The sequence below is a fragment of the Manis pentadactyla genome, chromosome 2 (genome assembly GCF_030020395.1).
Source record: "Manis pentadactyla isolate mManPen7 chromosome 2, mManPen7.hap1, whole genome shotgun sequence".
In the NCBI taxonomy this organism is placed as follows: domain Eukaryota; kingdom Metazoa; phylum Chordata; class Mammalia; order Pholidota; family Manidae; genus Manis; species Manis pentadactyla.
This window is the reverse complement of record NC_080020.1, coordinates 46457047-46477924: the sequence shown is the minus strand read 5'-3', so window position 1 is coordinate 46477924 and position 20878 is coordinate 46457047. Positions and strand designations below refer to the sequence as shown.

Genomic DNA, 20878 nt, shown 5'->3' with positions numbered 1-20878 from the left:
CTGTAAAGTCTCAAATTTTGGCTCAGATAAGGGAAAGCAGGGGAATCATGAAGTTGCTTCACTTTTCTGTGTATGAGGGTGACTCTGTAAAGAGTTCTCAGGTGCCATGGAGGAAAGCATTTTGGGAGCAGCTAGCTTTGTAAACATGTGTCTAGAGCTTTCTCCACTAAACACCCCCCCGATCACAGCCCTAAGAAGCCAGGCTCCCCTGAAATCCTCACCAAGATAGATGCAATTTTCTTGTGGGCCTATTATGTTTCCCTTGTGCTGCCCAGTGCTTTACAGTTATTAGTTCTGAACCCCATTTTGTAAATGAAGGAATCGAGGCTCAAAGGCATCTTAATATGCCTGGAGCCCATCCTAAGGCCAGCAAGTTCCAGAGGTGACATGCCAACCCACTCCAGGGCTCACTCTGCCCACTCTTACAATCTCTCACACCAGGTGCAAAAATCTGGCTTAAATATACCCAAGTTCAGAAACCCAGCTGCCTCCCCCCAACTTCCAGAACTGCTCCAGTCCATCAGTTCGGGAGGAGGAAGGAGGCTGTAGAAGGAAGAAGTCAGGGCTTCCAAATATGCTAGTATTTCAGCAAACTTTGAAAGGAAGCTGGAGCTAAGCACCCCAAAATCTGGGGACAGAAATCTGAATTTGTTCTAAAATCAACAAAAAAGAAAACCCCTGCTGAGGAGGGGACAAGCCTTGGCCAGAGAGCAGGTTTCATGTGGAATTATTTTTTGTGGGCGGAGAAGAGAAGAGCTATAGAAGCCTTAGGCAGGAGTCATGCCTTGCTGCTTACATAAGCAGTCCAGTTTTTATCACTCCCCAAAAAGAACACACACAAAAAAAGCCACTTCCCAAAGAGAACAGGGAGGGTGTGGGGGGAAATAAGCCACAAAGCCAACCTATGCTTCTGCATGAAACGCCCCCCGCCGCCACCAGGGTGAACCTGCCATTCCACAGAGCCCAAGCCTCGTAGCACTTGAGGGTGTCCACCCACCCACCACCATTTAACATCAGGTCTGCCTGGGCGAGCTCAAACTTGGGAGAGACAAGAAGAGCTGCTCTGAGGAATTCTCAGAGGCAGGGCAGTTGTTTACAAGGTGCAGAGGAGAATCAGCTGGTTCCATTCTCCATTAGACAGTTTCCAAGATTTGTTCGGGTTCTTGAAGCTAAGGGGGAGCACGCTGTAAAAAGAAGCAGCAACTAGAGAGGATGGGGGCCGCCTGCCTGCTCACCCTCCCGAGCCAGGGACAACGCTCGGCAAGAGGCTGGTGTTGCCAGCAGGGCTCCGTGCAGGAGGAATGATCAGGCCCTAGCTTTCTGTCCCTGTTGTTTATGTTAACAAGTACTCCCAAAACTCAGTCGATTAAAAAAATCCTTTTGTTTTGCTCACAATTTTGTGGATCAGAAATTTAGAAAAGGCTCAGCTGGAACATTGTTCCCTTCTCTATGTGGCACCGGCCTGGGCACCGGGGCTGGCGGGCCCCTTCCCAGGTGGCCCTTTCAGGATGACTCCTTAGTGCTCCTGGCCTCTTTCTCCCTCCCTGTTTCTCCACATGGCACCTTATCCCCTACAAGGCCTCTCAAAGCATGGCAATCTCAGGGTGACTGGCTTCCCCAAGAGAGGCTGGAAGATCTTACAGCACATTTTTCAATCTAAACTAGAATTTTGATTTCATCCTTGGTACTGTAACAACTCCAGGATCCGAACACCAGGAGGGCACAGACCGTGTCACTTCTGCACATGGTTTCAGTCTCCCAGCAGCCAGGCCATTGCACAGCATGGACAAATAAATGAATGAGTGAAACCTCTTATCTAAGAGGGTGCCAAGTTGTTGAATCAGATAAGTTTCAATTCACTTCAACTTCTAAAGTGAATACATCCCTGTGTTCTTATAAGGGGCATTGACGTGTCACAGAATCAATGAGTGAGTGTCAATATTAAAAATCACTAGGAAACCTATTTTGAAGACAGGAGATATTTACTTGTCTTGCATGAGGTAAATCTCTCTCTTTTTTAACGTAATGACTGAAAAGATAGATCAGGACTGGCCCTGAGATCTTGGCAAATCGGTTATACCTTCTAAGCCTAGTTTCTTCAACTGCAAAATAAGTAAACTAATAGCTTCCCTGCTTCCCTCACATGGATAATAACAGTGAATATAGAATGTCTGAAGCCATACAAAAGTCACAATACATAGGAAATGCTTTGAAGACCATGAAATGCCATGTAAACAGTGGGCATTATTTCTCCCTGCCATTTCGGAAGGCTTCTCCCCAGAGCCAAGAGCACAGACAGATGAGCTGCCCACTCTGCCCACCGTCCTGTTGGTTCTCTGATGCAGCTATGAAGTGTCTCACAGTCAGGACAGAGGCACCTGCCTGCATGGTGGGAATTTGCCTGAACCAGGTGGGTATGAGTGGTCAGTCAGAGGCTAACTAGATGGGACCCTAAGCAAGTCCCAGCCACCCCCCAGGGTGGGAGAGTGGCCCCCAAGCAGCTCCCTGGTGCCAGTTCTTGCCAGGCGTGAGTTCCAAGAGGAGCTCCAAGCGGGAGCTCAGCCAGACAGCAACAGGGCCATGCTGGGGAGCAGAGGGCCTCCCTGCCAGGCCTTGTCTGCAAACCTCAAGGCAAGGTACTCACAGAAAAGCAGTTCATAAACCTCCTTAATGAAAAAGGAAAACAGAGACTGACAGAGAAGAGGGAGGAAAGAGATTCAGGGCCAGAGCCCACTCCACTGCGTGCCAAGGTTCCTAAGAGTTTGACATTTGGAAAAGATCTGGCCTGGAGGAGCCAAGGATTTAGGACAGGGCTCCTTCCGGCTCCCGGGAATGTCAAGAAAAAGAGAAGGAGGAGGAGGAAAATGACTCAGCTGAAATGAAGAGAAATGTATTTTTAAAAAGCAAAATGATGAAAGTCACAAAGGAATGAAATGGAGCCCCAGGATAGGGTCCAAATGCCTTCCCAGAGCAAGTGGGGTGAATTAGCAAACAGCCAGAGAGCTCAGTAAGGGCATCTAAACCCACAGTAACACCTCGACAATGAAGAAGGTCTTCTGGGCTTGCCAGGCCACCGCCTTCAGAGCTCCCCCGGGTCCGTGGTCCTAGAGGGCTGGTGCCCACCTCTGCGGGAGAAATGCCGAAGGCCCCCCAGCAGTGCAGAAGCTTCTCCACACTTCCAATTCTGAAAATGCAGTGAGTTCTGTAACAGAGACGATGGGTAGAACGGTGAGCCTCAGGCTCATAATTCCCCTCCCGGGAGCTACAGTGCCCTGCAGACTCCTCCCTTGCTCCGTTCCATCCACAGAACCATCAGGGGCCCAGGAGGGTGGAGGTGGAAGGAGGCTCCCTCTGCTGAAGTTGCCACAACTCCCTCCCCTCCTCCATCAGATGACCCTGATTGCAAAAGCGTCATTTTGAAATACTCAGTGGAGCACAAGCGTGATAATGAGCGAGATCTGAGAATACAGAGAAGCCCCTGCCTGACAGCTCTGCATCGCCCCTCCCCTGGGTCATCCACTAAGTGTTGGGGTCACGCTGGATTCCACTTCCTCCCTAGCGTGGAACTCCGTGGAACCTCACATTTCTAGAAAACGGGAGGTTCAAAAGAAAAGGTCAGCTCAGTATGGTCCAAGAACTGTGACCCCTCTCAAGGGCAAGTCAACCCTGTAGGGCCTTTTTAAGAGTCTCCCAGCGATTACCCAGAGGCTCCTGTCACTGGGAAACTGGCAGTACATGTGCCCCGGGAGGATGTGGAGCGGGGAGGCCAGCCTGGTGAGGATCACAGTGACCAGCATAGAGGAGGACCTGGGAGGGGTTTCAGCTGCCCCAATTGTCCTGAAGCGGGGCAGGGGCGGAAACCCTCCCAGCACTCCTCGTGAGAGAGTCCCTGACTTTATCCCTTACTTCTGACAGAAAACAGAACACCAGCAGAGAATTCCCAGCCCTCCAGACCCTGGGCCATCCCAGTACCACTGAGAAGAGAAGCCATTCCTCTGGCCCATTCAAAAGACTGCCAGCACCTGGCAGGGGGCTGTCTGTGGCCTAGTAGCAGCAGCTATGCAGAAGGAATGTGCCCAGCTGCCCTCTGAGGCCCCTCCTTTCCATGCATGAATGTCCTGAGATTCCTTTACCAGCCTCTGCTTTTCTACACAAACACCATGGGCAGAGATGGAAGCAGCTTCCATACATGTATTTCCAAGGCCTGGGGCCTGAAAAGCTGTGTTGGTTAGGGAGAGCAGAAACAGAATTAAAAGTGCAAGAGATTTCTTGGGGAAACTCTGTGAAGTATAGAGAGGAGAGCAAGAGCAGTAGGTAGAAGCTCAGAGCACAGTGCAGGCCTGACCCCTGTGAAGGGTGGGAGGGGATGAAGGAAGGTTGGGTAAGGCTGCAGTGCAGCTCTGAGAAATTCTCGACTAGGATGATGGAGGCCCCACAGCAAAGTGTGCCACTGGAGGCCAATGGCAGTGGGCAGGAATGGCTGCCTCTGGCCCCCCTGTGTGCTCAGTCATCACTGAGAACAACTGGGATAAGTGGGGCTCAACCTGGATGCTGGAATGGGCCCTGAGGAGTGGCAGGTGAGGCTGAGTTAACTACACTCCTGGCAGCAGGGTGATCTCAGCAGCAATTCCCATAGGTACCTAAGAACCAATACTTTATTTATTTAATGTATTTTATTTGTTTGTTTATTTATTTATTTATTTATATTAGTACTTAAGTCTAGAAAATTGAATGAAATAGCAAAGTAATAGAGATGCTTTCCACTGTAAGAGCATAGAGACAAAGGCAGCAAGTTGAGCAGTGAGAAGTCTTTATTTCAGGCAAAGTACACACATGAAGAAACAGGAGTGTGGGCAATCTCAGAGAGGAGATGCACCAATGCTTTAAAAAAAAAAGCCCTTAAACAGAGCACTACACTTACTTCTTGAGACAGGTTCTACCCTGACCAGCCCTTTGGCAAGAAGCTTCACAGGGTTGTTGTGAGAAACAAATAAGAAAAGGAATGTAATAGTAATTTGCAAAGTAGAAGGCTCACAGGAGAGGTTCAAAAAATGGTAGGTTGCAGGTGAAATGTGACCTGCAGGTGTGTTTTGTTTGACTCACATGTTGATTTTTTTTTAAGCCAAATTAGTTGTCAGTATACACAAGCCACAAAAATCTAGACTTCCAGCTTCTGTTCAAGAATAAAAACATCCAACCTTCCTGAGCCCATATTCCAGTTCACCACAGCCCCCACCCCTCCCTATTGTCTTACACCCTACCTGCTTCACTCACATACTTGACCAGACTGGCCACTGTAGCCTCCTACACTCATGTATGCATCTAAGCCACCCACAGTCATTCCATTTCTTAGGGGGATATAAAGAGGAACATTTAGAAAACCTATAAAGGTTTATTAAAATATAGGAGAAAAATGAAAAATTCAGGAAAACACTTGGGAGATCAGTTTGAGAAAAGTCCTCAGAAAGAGATGGATTATGGAAGAGAAAAGGTAAGAAAAAGGATCAGTCTAGGGGATTCAAAAGCCAACCATCAGTAGTGGGGGTCACAGGGAAGGCAATATAGCACAGAGAAGACAAGTAGTGATTCTATAGCATCTTACTACGCTGATGGACAGTGGCTGTAATGGGGTATGTGGTGGGGACTTGATAATGGGAGGAATCTAGTAACCACAATGTTGTTCATGTAAGTGTGTATTAATGATACCTAAATAAACAAACAAACAAACAAATAAATAAATAAAATACAACAAAATACTGGGAAAAAAAAAAGCCAACCATCAGGAGTCCCAGAAGAAGAGAACAGAAGAAATTACCTAAATAGGTACGGAAAAAATTATCTAAAACATATAGTAGAACTGAAAGATAAGTTTTCAGACTGAAAAGACCTAAGGGGACCCAAGACAGTGAATAAAAATCCCCCAGAAAAATGCACTCTTGTGAAATTTTGAGACACTTAGGGATACAGGGGAAAATCCCAAAAGCTTCAAAGAAGTGGGGAAGTTACATAAAAAGAATCAAAGACCAGTATGGCCTCAGACTTCTCAACAGCAACTTGGAAGCCAGGATATAAAGGAGCAATGCTTCAGCATTCTGAAGAAAGTAAATCTACACCCAGTCAGATCATCACTTAAGGGGAGTACAATCCAGATATTTTCCAGACATGCAAGGTCTCAAGAAATCTCCTTCTCAAAAGTCCTTTCACAGGAAACTCTCAAAGGCTATGTTCCACCAAAATGAAAGTGTCAACCAAGAGCAAAAACATAATCAGATCTAGGAGGTGTAGCTCTAGTACAAGATAGAGGGAAGGGACCTCCCCCAGAGGCCCATAAGGAGAGTCCAGCAGCCGGTCCCACTGGGAGCAGGGGACAAAGAGAACTGCGGACGACCACTTCATGGTTCTGTCAGAGGGCATGGGGTTAAGTAAGTGATGGTTAAATTAGTTACTGAAAACTAAACAAACCAAAAATGAACAAAAGATGTCCAATTACCAATAAGCACATGAAAAAGGACCTGACATCATTAGTCATTAGGAAAATGCAAATTAAGGCCACCATGATAATCACTATCCACCCAGCAGAACAGATCAAATTAAGAATGATAGACAATCCCAAGTGCTGATGAGACGGTAAAGCAACTATACCTCTCATATGTTGCTGGCGGTTGGGGAGGCCCAAACAGCACCTACAGCCCCTGTGCAAAACTTTTTGGCAGTTTCTAATAAAGTTCAGCATATATTCATTTTATGGCCCAGCAACCTCACTCCTCAGAATATGTCCAGAGACATGAGAGCATAGAGCCACAAAAATATAATTATGAGAACATTCAGAGTAGCTTTATGCATAATAGCAAAAAACTGAAAGCAGCCCTGATGTCCATCAGATAGAGAGTGGATAAACAAAGTTGATATTTCCATCCAAGGAATATGACTCAGCCATTGAAAAGGAATGAATGACTGATACATACAACCTCATGTATGAATCTTAAAAATATGATGACAGTAAGAAGCCAGATTGAAAACAATGTATGTGCTGTGAATCTATTTATATTAGGTTCAAAACCAGGAAAAACTAATCTATGAGGTTAGAATTCAAAACAATGTTTAACTCTGGGAGCACAGGCAGGTAAAACAACAGGGACACAGGAACCTTCTGGGATGTTAGATAAGCCCTGGCACCACCAGTATATCCTATGTAAAAGTTATTAAGCTGGGCACTTAAGATATTTACATTTTACTATATGCAACTTATACCTCAATAAAGTACTGAAAGAAAACTAACTGAAAAAAATGATGTATTAGTAACTCCATGGAATGTAAAAAGTTATATTAAAAACAAAAGGTAATCAGAGGATACTCCCTGGAGTATGGACTTGGCTCAGCTGTGAACAATAATTATATGGTTGTAATAATGGAGAAATACACCATGGATTCAACCAGAAATCCTTATTAGCAGGGTGGGCAGGAGGGCAGTGTTTGGGAGTAGCAGAGGGTTGGGGTGAACAAAGAGACCTAAATTCTAATATTTTGTAGCAGGCAGTCATAGATAATGTCTTAAATCAAATAAACAAGAATAGCAGTGAAGTGTGTTATTCAGACCTTTGGAGGTAAATACTAGAAGAAACAGCTAATGGGCAGGAAGTGGTTATCTCTTGGGAGTAGGATTCAGTGGTGGAGAGGTGTGGGGCACATAATCTGGATCTACTAGAAGTAAGTTTGGCAGAAAGAAACAGAAACCCAAAACAAAATCCCTTAACTAAAACAGAAATGTATTTCTGCATCAGGTAAAGATAGGCAACTTAGGGCAGCTCCACAAAGTTCTCAAAGACTCAGGCTCCTTTTTCTTGCTACTATGCCATACATGGCCTCCAGTTCCAAGATCACCTTATGGTTCAGTTTGGCTGCTTCAGCTCCACAGCTCCAGCCATCAAATCCACATTCCAACCGGTAGGATGGAAGAAGGGATAAAGACGGAAAAGGGTGGATACCAGTTGTCTTTTTAGAATGTTTCCCCAAAGCTACCACACAACACTTCTGCTTAAATCTCACTGGCCGGAACCGAAGTCACTTGGTCACTCCTAGCTGCAAGGGAGGCTGGGAAAAACCTACCTCTATTCTAGAAAGCTATGTGCCAGCTATGAAAGAGGGGAGTCTCTGCCATTAGGACTTAGGCTTAAATTTTTCAACTATATATTACTGTGATAACAATTAAAATGTAGAGAGAAATAGCTTGAGCAACCAACAGAAAACTAAAGAGCAGTTCTGCACAGTGGACCAGCCCTGCAAGCTGCATTGGTCCTGAGCACACACCTAGGTAGAAAACACCTGCCAAAAAGCAGTGCTGTCACCTCAGGCCTCCCACCACATCTGGGGAACGAGGAGCAGGGCCCATGGAAGGCAGACTGAGAAGCTGACATTACAGAATTAAGGTCCTGGATGGCACCCACAGAGCAATAACACCCCACAGGGCCAAGTAACTCCCTGACAACAGCCTTGCAGGTGGCCCCAAGCTCTGAAGTCTTTCCTCAACTTCCACATTTAGATAGCATTAGAAGAGATAAAATCACACAATGCCCAGAAAGGTGGAAATTGTTATTGCTCCTTTCAGACAAAGAAACAGACTCCCAAAGGTTAAGTAACTTCCCTCACAGTTCATAACTGGAGAAGCCAAGACACGACCTCAGGAATCCCTGAGACCAAGTCCTAGTTTCTTCCCGCCAAGATACAGGCACCCCTCCAAAGGGTCTAGGCAGCCACACACACTGTTGGATTCTCTGCAGGGCCATGTCGGGCCTGTCAATAAGTCACAAGAAGCAGTGACTCATTTGAAGACAAGATAAACAACAGGGAGGCCTGGTGGGATGAGAGGTCCTGTTTCCTAGGAAGCTGCCTTCTGCAGGGCTGAAAGAGTACACAGTTAGCAGGCAGGAACCCCTTTTGCAAACACTAGCACAGCAGTTTGAAGACAAAGACAAAGTGCTGCTGGTACTAGAAATGGGCGGCCAAGCTGGTTGCTGCAGAGTTATGTCAATCCTGAAAGGGCTTTTGTCAAGCCTGGGCCACAAGCCTGAGCATATAGAATTCCAAGCCTTTCCCTTTCAATTCCTCCAAACCAGAAGGGAAAGTCATTCCACATTGCCCTAATAACATTTATCTGCTGCCTCCCCTCCAATGATCTCAAAATGCTTCACCAACATTTCTGGGTAAAACCACAGCCCCTCCAGTACCGGAGGTCTCAGGGAGAAATGAATGGCTCTCAGGGAGATGGAGCTGAGAGCTTACTATCTCCAGAATTCATCGTGGACAGTCTGCCTGGATGCAATGTGCTCAGGGAGCCCAGCCAAAGTCCAGAACCCAGACAGCCTAACAGGAATGGGGCGGGCGGGTCAGGGAGAGCCACGTAGACAAAGGTAAGTGCAGGGACAGGGCTCAGCACCTGCAAAGACATGGGCCAGGTGAGGACCCCACCACCAGAAGGCATCTGCTCCCAGGCAAAGGATCCAGGTAGAGCTTGGTCAAGGCTTGGACATCAGGAGATAAGACAGGACACAGGCCTGCTAGGCTCCCAGTCAGAGTGAGGTGATGTAATGCTGACTCAGCCCAAGCAACCTTAGAGGAACTTTTCACACTCCTGACAGGTCTGCGGTTGAGGCAGCTTCAAAAGTTCGGGACTACAGGACAGGGAGTGTCAGAGGCAATTCAAAAAGTAGCACATGCTCAGTCTCCTCTGTCCTGTTCTTCTGCTTACATGGTCCTTCTTCTCCAAATCATCGGAGTTAAGCAGATGACCTTCAAACCAGCCCTGGGACTCTGTGACAGCACCTAGGACAAAGCCCTGCTCCGTGACCCCTTTCCAGATAACCCCAGATTGAATGGGCCTTCCTAATGCACGAGTTTTATCTCTCACCCAATTCAAATCTTTTATTGTTATTTTTAAGGGACTTATTCCCACTCTACCCCAGCACCAAGCACAATGCCACATACCCAGAAGAGCTCAGTAAATACCTTTATTTTTGACTTGACTTGAAAATGATCTAACTAAGAGGATTAAAAAGAACTACATAAGAAAATGGGACAATATACAAATAAGCACAAAATGATGCCATGCAAATAGGCCACAGATCCTGAGGGAGCATTGAAAAAATAAGTTAATCAGAGAGAGGGAGCATGAATCTGCTTGGAGGAGGTGAGTCTTGAACCAGCTACTAGGAAAAATAGAGTTTTGACTTATATATTACAATTATTTTTGTTGCAAGCAATAGCAATCTAATTCAAAGTAGCTGAAGCCAAAATAGAAAAGAAAAAGAAAGGAGAGAAGGAATGAAGGAGAAAAAACTAAGAGCTACTGTACTGGCTCAGGCAATGGAACAGAGGCATGGCTAGATCCAGGTCCTCAGTGATATTATCAGAAACCTGCCTTTCTCCTGCTCTCCTCTGTGATGGCTTCATTTCAAGGTAGGCTCCCTCCAAGGTAGCTCCCTGGACTTAGACCCTATACCTTCACAACCCCAGCAAGATAAGAGAGCTTCTCTTTTCCAGTAGATGAGGAGGGATTGAAAAAAAAACTTTTGCTGTAAAGAAATCATGGGGGGCTGATTTGTTACTGCAGTTTAACCTGACCTATCCTGAGTGATGCATGTCCCTTTGGTCTAGCTTGGGACACAGGCTCACCCTGGGAGGGGTGCCAGCAGGGCGCAAGCTCTGATAGGCCAGGTGGAGTCACAGGCCCACCCTGGAACCAGTGAGCTGAGGCTAGCCCCACCCTAATCATGTGATCTGCGATTTCCCCAAAGGAAAATCGAGATGCTGCTACCAAACAGAAAGAGGAATGGATGTCAGGCAGCAAAAAATCAGCTCAACAGGCACTTGGCAGAGGGGCAGAAGGAGGCTGGGCATACTTCATACCAATCGTTCCTGCATCTGGGGCCCACCGTTCTCATGACCAACACCCCCACCAAGGCATTTATACAAAGGTACCAAGCTCCCTGCCTCCCTACAGAAGATTCCCGAATGAAAGATGTGGTTCCTGAAGAGAGTGTGGGGCTCCAAGGGCAGGGACAGTCTGCAACCCCTCCTGGCTGCCCACGACCCGCTCTAGGCCAGACTCCCAGCTGCGGAATGTCCCAGACCCTCAGGGAGGCCTGCAGGTGTCCAGCTGTAACCTGAAGGCCTAGCTCCCACACCAGCAGACCCCAAGGGCCACCGAATCCCACCCCGACCCTCTCAGCAGCAGGCACACAGATGCTCACGTGGCATTCCAGCAGGGCCACTTCCTCAGAGAGCTGAGAGAAGCACATCAGCACTTTCAGCTCGGCTGTTCCTGCATATTTTTAACCTCCTGGGTGAAAAAATCCACTTCGGCTTGTCTGCCTCTCCCCACAGACCTCAGAATCCAGCCGGAGTCAGCACGTCACACTTCCTGCAGCAGCACGAGGGTCAGGAGTTCACCCGGTGAACCATTGCCTGCAGAGTGGGGGTCCTAATAAGCATTACATCCTCCCCCAAAGCTCTAACAGCTGTGTTTCCCCCTCGCTCAGAAGGGAAGAGACCAAATAAAGCAGCAGGAGGTATAACGTGGTGCAGAAATGCTTAGCATGGGATCCCAAGTCCAAAGGTCAAACTTCCACTTGGATTTCAAGCAGGTCATTTTTTTGTTTCTGCCTCAGTTTTCCCATTGGCAGAATGGGGCAGGCAGGGGAGAGGGGTGTGAAAGGAATCGTTTCAAGGGAAGTTCAGTCTTTGCTAGAATGAGAGCTTCTCCATCCAGGCTCTACTGGGTCCAACGGTAATCCAAAACCAAGTCAACCCTTTTTGCAGAGAAGTTTCTAGACTCCCAAACCTGCCCCTGGAGAGAGAACTGCAGTCTAGCATCTTCAGTCCTCTGTCCACATAGGGCACTGGATAAAGCAGAATTCCGGAAGGCTGAGCTACCAGCTGTAGGCTTATGGCTACCCACGCATCTCTGAGAGGCGACTGGCAGCTGGCAGAGGGGCAGAAGCAGGACAGGATAAAGCATTCTAAAACTCTGGAGCCTGCCCTCCTACACTATACCTGGGAGCACCACAGTAAAGGGGGCCTCCAAGGACTTAAAACCTGCAGCTCAGAGCATTACATGTATTTATAACGGCAATAAGACCCAGAGAGATGGAAAGGCTGCAAAGTCTGGGGAGAGGCCTGAAGAGAACTAAATACATGACTAAATCAGAGCAAGAGACAGGTGATTCCTGGCTGTTAGTCCAAGAGCTCAAAACTTTTTGTCTTTTTTTTTTAAGTAGAAAATTAAAAAGAAAAAAAAAACTGGATAGAACTTCCTTGCATGCACCAGGCTGGGGAGAATGCAACTAAATTAAAGGACAAAGCCCACTTAGGAGTAAGGCTGACTATAAGGCCTTTGTATACAACATGCTTCAAAAGGAGAACTCTAACAAAACAAAATCACTTTAAATGGGAATTAGGGCAAGTTCTGGCAACTGTATTAAACAATTTTGATTGCCAGTAGCAGCAGCCCAATTCAAACTGGCTTAAGTGAACAAGAGGAATTTATTGGCTAAAAGGGTGTGGGGGTTTCAGCATCAGGTACAGTTGGATACAGGCTCAGACAGTGTCATGAGGATCCAGCCACCTCCTCTCCACCTTCCATCCCTGCTTCCCTCCATGCCAACTTCATTCAAGGATGCCAGGTAGGCTACAAGCTTACAGCCTCTTTCCTACTGGCAATTACAGAGGGAAAAAGATCTTTTCCTTCCCAAGGGTTCCCACTGACCAGGTGTCACAGCCACCATAGCCAGGGAGAAGGAAAGCACTGATAGGTCAGACGGCCACTCAGGGAGTCTGATGTAAGGGTCTGGAACTCTGGGAGAAAGGCCTGGGCTGGAGATTTAAAAGGGACTCTTTGGGATAAAGATAGAGCCAGGGTTATCAGCTTTGCCATTGCCCCGCTGTAGAGCCTTGGAGGAGTCGGTGTCCCAAGTGTGAACCTCTGTTTCCTCATCTTTAAGTGGAGTAATAACACCTGCTGCAGATGGCTGCAATGGCGATCAAGCAAGATGATTTATGTTAAGAGCCTAGCACAGTGTGGTCAACAAATAGCTACTCTTCTTTTTTCTAGTTTCCATTTATTTCTTACTTTAATCTCCCTTTTCTCTGTTGCCATCTTAAGACTGCCAGAGGCTCACACTTCAGCAGTACTCAGTGTCCTGGGAAGCACTGGGGTAGAGAGATGGGAGGGGCCCGGGGCTGCAGGGGCTCACTACACCCATCCTTCCACTCACTAGAGCATATTCCATCTTGCAGCCGCAGGCTGGGTGACAGAGACCTGCCATGCCAGCTGCCCTTGAGGGACTGAGGCTGGGGTTGGGTACCTGGGGGTCCTAGGGCCAGAGCAGCAGTTCTCCCCAAGACAGGGTAAGCTATCAAGAACTTCAGGGCCAGGGTAAGAAAAGCCAAATGAAGAGCCTCCAAGAATGCGCCTCTTGTTTGGAAGCATCAAGGCAGGAAGGTGATTGGGAAGCAGGTGGAGAGGGTGGGAACAGGAAAGGGAAGCAAAGGGCAGGCACGGAGAAGTGGCTCCTGGAAGCCAACTGTTCACCAGGCCAGGGAAACAAAGCCTGGCAGCTGTGGGACTGAGTCAGGCCATCCCTGAGTTCTAGGAGATTGGAGAAAATTCTTTGAATTCAGAAAACATCAGGATAACCCCACCCGCTGTTCCTGGAAAGGGCCACACAATGACACCAACAACCATGGCCCAGATGTGGGTGGCAACACCGTGAGGAACAGTCATGGGAAGAAAAAGCAGGCCACCGACTGGGGAGGCCACCCTAAACAGCTCACAGCTTCTTCCTTCCCTTTGCTTTTGCCTTTCCAAGAGATTCTTTTCACGGAGAACTTCCCTCCAGACCTTCCCTTGGGCAGTGAGAGTAGGAGCAGTGGGCTGTACCTGAGGCCTTGCAGGAGGGCCAATAGGAGCAGGTGCCGTTGGGTTTCCGCCATTCCTGGGCTGTGGGACCTTGGGCGAGCCTCACTTCCCAGTTTGGGAAGCTGTAATCACCACTTGTCTCCTCAGCCCCGTGCTGGGCCCCAGACTGAGGTCCATAGCAGGTAAGCCTGTGAGGCCCATGAGCCTGGAGAAGCTTCCAGGCTGCCCACCCCACCCCGGCTCCCTCGGCCAACCACAGGGTCTCCCTCCACAGAAAGAACACTTAGTTTGGGGTGCCAGGGGAAACTGAAAAGACCTCTAGCTCTTCCCCACAGATCCACGTCTGGCAGCAGAGCCTGCCCTTCTCTGGCCTTCTCTGCACCAGAATCCCAGATCAGAGCCGCCACACAGATTGCTGGGAGACCGCAGCACAGCAGAGTTCAGCATCTGCACTTCGCAGCCGGCTTCAAATCCCACCTCCATGTCTCTTTAGCCATGTATCTTTGGACAAGTCATTTCTCCTTCCTGGGCCTCAGTTTTATTACCTGTGAAACAGTGATAACAATAGTTGCTGTGTTCAAGTCCACGAGCTCAGCAACTGGCACATAAAAATCACTCAGTGACAGTAGCTGCATTATTGATGCTGTTGCTACTATTATTGTTGCTATTATTAGGCTTAGAAGTCTAAAGAAAAGAAGTCTTTAGCAAAACACTTCAAAATCCACAGATTAAGAGAGGTGGCTCCCAACCTGAAAGTTGGTTTTATCGCTCGTTTAACTGTCTTTCTGCTTTCTTGTCTCCCGGGCACCTTCTTTGCAAGATTGCACAGACATCTGCCCTGCATCGATCAGCAGTGCAGAAGTGGATGTTAAAAATCCAGACGAGGAAGCGGAAAAAGCTAATAACAGACAGCATCTTGAAAAACAGACTGACATGGAAGTGTTGGCACCTGATCAAATGAGTGAGTGCGTGCCTGTGGAGCTGTCAGACGGCGCTCTGCTCCTGTTTGCTGCCAGTGGCGGCCGCATTACTGCTGTTGTTATCTGACACAGATCACACGCTAAATTTTCCAAGGAGCCAAGGCGGTAGTTTCCAGGAGCTGCGTGGTAACAATGTGTCATTCTTCCTATATAACCATGACATTACTGGTCTGCAATGGCGACCACAGAAGCCTTATCAAAGCCTGGAGAGGGATTTGCACAGATCTTTTTCCAAGGCTCTCTACCCCATCCAACCCCTGCCCCACTTGCCCAAGAACAGAAGGGCCTATTTGCAGGTCATCTGGAGAAGCCAAGAGGATAATCCATGACCTGAGGTAGAGAGAGAACTCAAGAAGGCTCAAGGGAAAGGAACCTCACCCTACCATTAACCATGTGGGTTGTGCACCCAACATTCGCTGACTTGCAGGTGCTCAGCTCCTAACTGACTCTGTGACTCAGCTGGTGTTAAAATGAAGCTGGACTCATCCAGCGCAGAGGCAATAGGAACAGGAGGTGGAAGGGAGGTCTGTTCAGGGACACTGGGACACAGACAGATGGAGAACATTCATGGTGGGGCTGCAAAGAGTCCAGGTCTTCACAGCAATAGGCCTGGACACCGGCAGATGAAGGTGACAGCAAAAAGAGTGGAGAGTCAGAGGGATGGGAGAGAAAAGCAGGGAGACAGAGGTACAGGGAAAGGTGACTGAGAAGCAGGGAAAAGGACAGACAGAGCAAAGAGGAGAGACAGGGAATACAACCCACCGGGGACCAGGGAGGGTGGTTGTCAGGTTCCATGTAGAACCTCCTCCTGAGCTACTAGCTATCCCAAGTGTCCTTGACCATCTCAAATCCCTGGCCTGTGTCCACAAACTGTAGACAGCATCTATGTTTTATCGGGTGTTACAGATTGTGCCCATACAGCTCCAGGGGCCTTAAATGCTATGATCTATGCAAGTGGCAGCCCCTGAGTTGTGCAGGGAACAGCCGGGACAGCCCTGTGCCACAGCTCTGGATGCACCCATCCCTGCTGGATGCTTCCTCCAAGTCCACCTCTTTCACCATGGTGCCCTCCACCCAAGCTTTGCCTCTGACATTAATACAGATGGTGAAGTTGCAGAGTGACCACAAGGACAACTGGCAAAGCACAAAGAAGAGTAAACAAAGCCTGAAACACCAAGCTGCAGGCCTGCTCTCTCCCTCATTAAGGAGCTGGTGGCCCTATGTCAAAAAGTAGCCTTGCTGAATTCACTGCAAGGCAAGGGACCCTGCATCTGCCCTTGCCACCTGTGCCATCCTGCGAGCAGCTGAGTTAGGAGCTACCCAGGCCCTCACTCACAGGTGGGCCCACCATCTCACAGGCACACACATGCCCGGCAGCCCCCTCCCCTGCCCAAACCAGGACCCCCACCAGGCCAGGCTAGACCTGGCCCCACCATAATCACAGCGGACACCAGTGGTACCTTACCCAGCAACTATTCCCCTACATCACCCCTCAACCTCTCTGTCCCTTCTTCCTCAATAACAAAAATGGACATCATTCACACATCTCACTGAGTAGAGCCAGACTCTCCCAGACCTGGGGGATAAATTATGCTTGTTCTAAGTCAATCTTGGCCATGCTGTTCCTCTTTGCCAATGAGTCTAGGAATGGTCATGTGACCCAGCTCTCGTCACTGAGATGTTGCCAGAAAATCGTCGCCAAGATTTTCTGAGGTTGCTGATAGAAAAAAAGCACTGTGGGAAAATGTCCTCTTTGCCATCCCACTCTGCATGAGAATGTACGGTCTAGAGCAGCAGCAGCCATCTTGTGACCTTAAGGACAAATATAAAGCCAAAATGTCAACATGCTAAAGATGGTGGAGTAGAAAGACAGACCAGGGCTTTGCCTCTGGGGCCATTGTGGGGCTGCTGAGCCATACCTGATATTGCCCTCTCCAGATCCTTTGTCTATGCAATCATTACATTTTCTATAGCTTAAGCCATTTTTGGTCAGGTGTCCTGTTACTTGCAGCCAAAGGCAGCCTCACTGATACAATAGTGAGCAAGTCAACTTCCCTTCACTGTGGACCGGAGTCCTGTTAACAAGCACACACCTATCTTCAGCTCATTCCTGGTCCCAGAGCTCTGGGGTTTACACAGACCTACTCAACACTCACCAGGTTGGGTGCCCCCGGGCCAATTTCTTGGCTCCTTGCCGCACACGCCACGAGGAGGGTAGCTGTAGTCACTCCCATTTCACAGAGGCTATCTGATGGAGGAGTGCACAAAGAGCGAATGGGTCCTCAGCAGTCTCTTCAAACCTCTCAGACCAGCCCCTGAACCTCTCCTCCCCCTTCCTGAGCCCAGATGCTGGGATTCTAGCTTCCCTATTCAATTTCCTCCTGTTTTGAAGTTCCACCTGCTCCAAGAAGCCTTCCCAGACTCCCTTATCTGATGGCCTATAGTTGTTACTGTCCATCTCACAATTTGAAACCCATGGTCATGTTCTGTACAGCACATTCATTCAACTAATTCAATATAACACAAATAGGATTGGGCATTTCCTAGGTACAAGGCAGCAGGACAGGCATTGGGCAAAGATGAGACAATCTAACCCCCGGTGAGCACATGGGGACTGTAACACCATGTGGAACCTTGGGCTAACCGCACCTTCCCACCTGCCTCCCTTTCTCATCTGCCCTGCAGTGCAGAGGCAGACTCACAACAGCACAGCATTAAAGAGCTCAGTACCTAAGCTGACAACACCCCAGGGATGGCCCGTTTACAGGGGAGGAAACTGAGGTGCAGAAACAAAGTGACTCACTGTGATCACACCCCAAGTAAGTGCCTGAACTGGGACCCACACCTAGTCCTGAGACTCCAGAGCCCACAAGAATCCCCTCTCCTTCATGCTACCTCACATCTTAGGGTGAAATGACAGCATATTGACGCATGACTGCTGTATCGTTCTTCCCCAGAGTGCTTCTACTTCTGCCTGGGATCTCATCTTCCCTCTTCACCCTGCATGGGGCACCCTTAGCAGCTGTACGGTTTCAGCTCGGGCCCTTTTTTCTCTTAAGGATCTCGTCTTTGCTCTGCCTTCTCTCTCCTCCCACAGCCTGCGCTGCGAATCCGTTTCCTATTCCATAGCACCACCTCGTGGCCATAGGCAGCACAGTGCGTTTTGATCAAGTGGCCAAAGGGAGGGAGGAAACCCCAATGCCTCCCAGGTCTGAATCTTAGTGTCACCCCGACAGCAAAACCAGTGCTTTTCGGGCACTGCCCACTCCACTTCCCAATGGGACTCACATTGCACTGACTCCACTACAACCCACTCCGTCTGCATAAGAAACACAGAAACCTTTCCTTAAGCCCCAGGTGGTCACCCCATGGGTTCCAGCAGCTGCTGGGCACAGTCCAGAACAAACCAGGGGACACCTGCCCTTCAGTGGAGTACCCAGGCAGGGAAGGGCCACGCCAGCAGCAGAGCTGCCACACATGCTCTAAACCACCCAGAGAAGGGTCAGCCCTGAGTCTACTCATAAGCCGCCTCCTCTAACTCAAAGGAGAAAACACTTTGAGAACAGTCTTTTTAAATGATGAATATGAAGGCAGAATATGAAGTTGTACATACCGGATTATCTTTTATTCTTTTTATATAAACTTTCATATGATATAAAATTATACTTTAAAAATCTGGAATTATGTTAAAATGCTCATGAGGGTTATTTGTGAGTAGTAGAACCCATAATATACTTTTCTCTATACTCTAACTTTTCCACAATTATCCTGGAGTACCTTTATCATGGGCAAAGATATGTATACCCTCTTTGGAAAATGGAAAATGTTTCCCATGATGCACTGGGGAACTATAGCCTAGGAACTCACCTTGAACTTGAAATTGGAAGCCCAGGTCATCCACTCACAGGTTGGGTATCTTTGGGTAAGTGGCCCCCCAAATTCCTCATCCTGTCCTCCATAAACTAGAGACAATTATAGCTACCTAGCTCACAGGTTACTGTGAGGGCTAAACGAGATCATGTATGTGAAAACAGTGGTAGGTGCTCAATAAATGCTCTTTAAGTTTCCCATACTTAGGATTGAGTGGTTCAAGGCAAACGAAAGAAACTCAACTCAATCCAGTTTATCGAAAAAAAGGGACCCAATATATTAAGTTATAACACTAAAAACTGAAAAAAATAGGATTTCAGACACAAATGTAACAAGGTGTTCAAATGGTGTCACTAGAGATACGCTTTCTCCATCTCTCAGTTGTTTCCCCTGTACTGGCTCAAATCTCAGGCAAGCTCTCTCAACACAGTGGCAAGATAGCCCTCAACGAACATCAGCTCACATCCCACTGTCTCAGGACCTTTAGCAGGGAAATGATCCCTGTAATTCCAACAAAAGTTCCTCAGACCCAATCCAAACACTATGGCAAGAGTCTGACTATCTGTCCTGGGAAGTCACAAACACGCTCCTGGGAAGGGGGCAGTCAAGGACTGCCCTGCCCAAACCATGTGATTATTTGGGGCATTTTCCCAAAGGAAACTTGGGATACAGTTACCAGAGGAAGAAAGAAATGGTAGATATCCCCAACATGCACATTAATCAAATAACATGCTAGAAAGGCTCACAGACATAGCATCACACCTCTATATAGATTAGATTCTAAGATACAGATTCTGACAATTAGCTTCAACACCTATGGGAAGAGCCACGCGGTAGTGGAGGGCACGCCAGGCTGGGACTTGGGAGGCACGCATGCTACTTGCAGCCCGTCTCATATGACTGTGAGTAAGCAGCATGACCTGGCTGCTTCTCAGTTTCTCCATCTGTTCATGCAGGGTGTTGGACTACAGTGCAGGCTCACACGCTCACATGCCTCCAGAGCCAGGCAGTTAGCAATGAGCCAAGTGGCCGGTTCAGCACACCGGGGAGTGGCACACCCGTGAACACAGTCCCACTTAGAGGGCTAGGCTGCACTATTGTGTTGGGACGTGGGCCCTGTGTTCGGGTTTTTTTGAGGCATTCTGTGAAATCTCCTGATTTTTCAGTGTTAAAAATAATTTCGTTGTGGTGATGGCTGTACAACTCTGAATTGTGGATACTATTGTGAAATGCATTGAATTTGTAGGTTTTAATAGGTGAATTGGATGGTATGGTATGTTGGATTTTATCTCAATAAGGCTGATGTAAACTAAATCAAAAGCACTCTAAAATTATTCAACCTTTAAAAAGAAAGTACTAAGACGTGCTGCAGCATGGATGAACCTCAAAAATGTGCAAAGTTAAAGAAGCCATCACGAAGCCACTTATTATATGATTCCATTTTTATGAAATACCCAGAAAAAGCAAAAAGCAGACTGGTGGTTGCCAGGGTCTGAGGTAAGAGGGATGGGGAGTGAATGGAGTTTCCTTCTGAGGTGATCAAAATGTTTTGGAACCAGATGGTGGTGATAGTTACACGACATTATACAACATTGTGAATATACTAAATGCCACTGAATTGTACACTTAAAAATAGTTAATTTTATTAATGTGAATTTCACCTCAATTTTTTAAAAATAAAAACTGTTTAAACACTCTGCTAGCCAAGTAAAACATATCTGTGGGCAGAATTAGGCCCAGGAGTTGCCAGTTTTTAACCTCTCCAAGGTCCCTTCTAACTCTGAGATCCCATATTTCCAGGGACCAAAATGTCACCTCCTGTCAGGGAAGCAGTGACCCACTGACCTCAGTTTACAGCCAAGAGGAAAGAGTCTCTCTGTCTCCTCAATGCAGAAAGTCCCAAAGATAATTTGAGGCCAGAAAATAGAAGTCTGCTGGAGCTGGAACAAGGCCAGGATTTGGGTTTTTTTTTTCTAACTCTCCTTTGCCACAACAAAGGACAATGAATTGCATCTGGGTGACAGCGAATGGACTTTGTTGACACAGCCCAACTTTAATTTTTGTGAAGTTAATAATTAGGCTGTCATCCCTCCGCTCCAGAGCAATTAGTGGCCTG

At 47.7% G+C, this 20878-nt stretch overlaps 1 long non-coding RNA gene across 1 annotated transcript in view; it reads right to left on the bottom strand.

Annotated features, from left to right (window-relative positions):
- Positions 1-10532, bottom strand: part of LOC118912011 (uncharacterized) — a 163412-nt gene extending 152880 nt beyond the window's left edge. Inside the window, exon 1 of the long non-coding RNA XR_008993770.1 lies at positions 10411-10532. This is a non-coding gene — a long non-coding RNA (uncharacterized LOC118912011). The remainder of the gene's footprint in view (positions 1-10410) is intronic.
- Positions 10533-20878: the final 10346 nt, after the last annotated feature.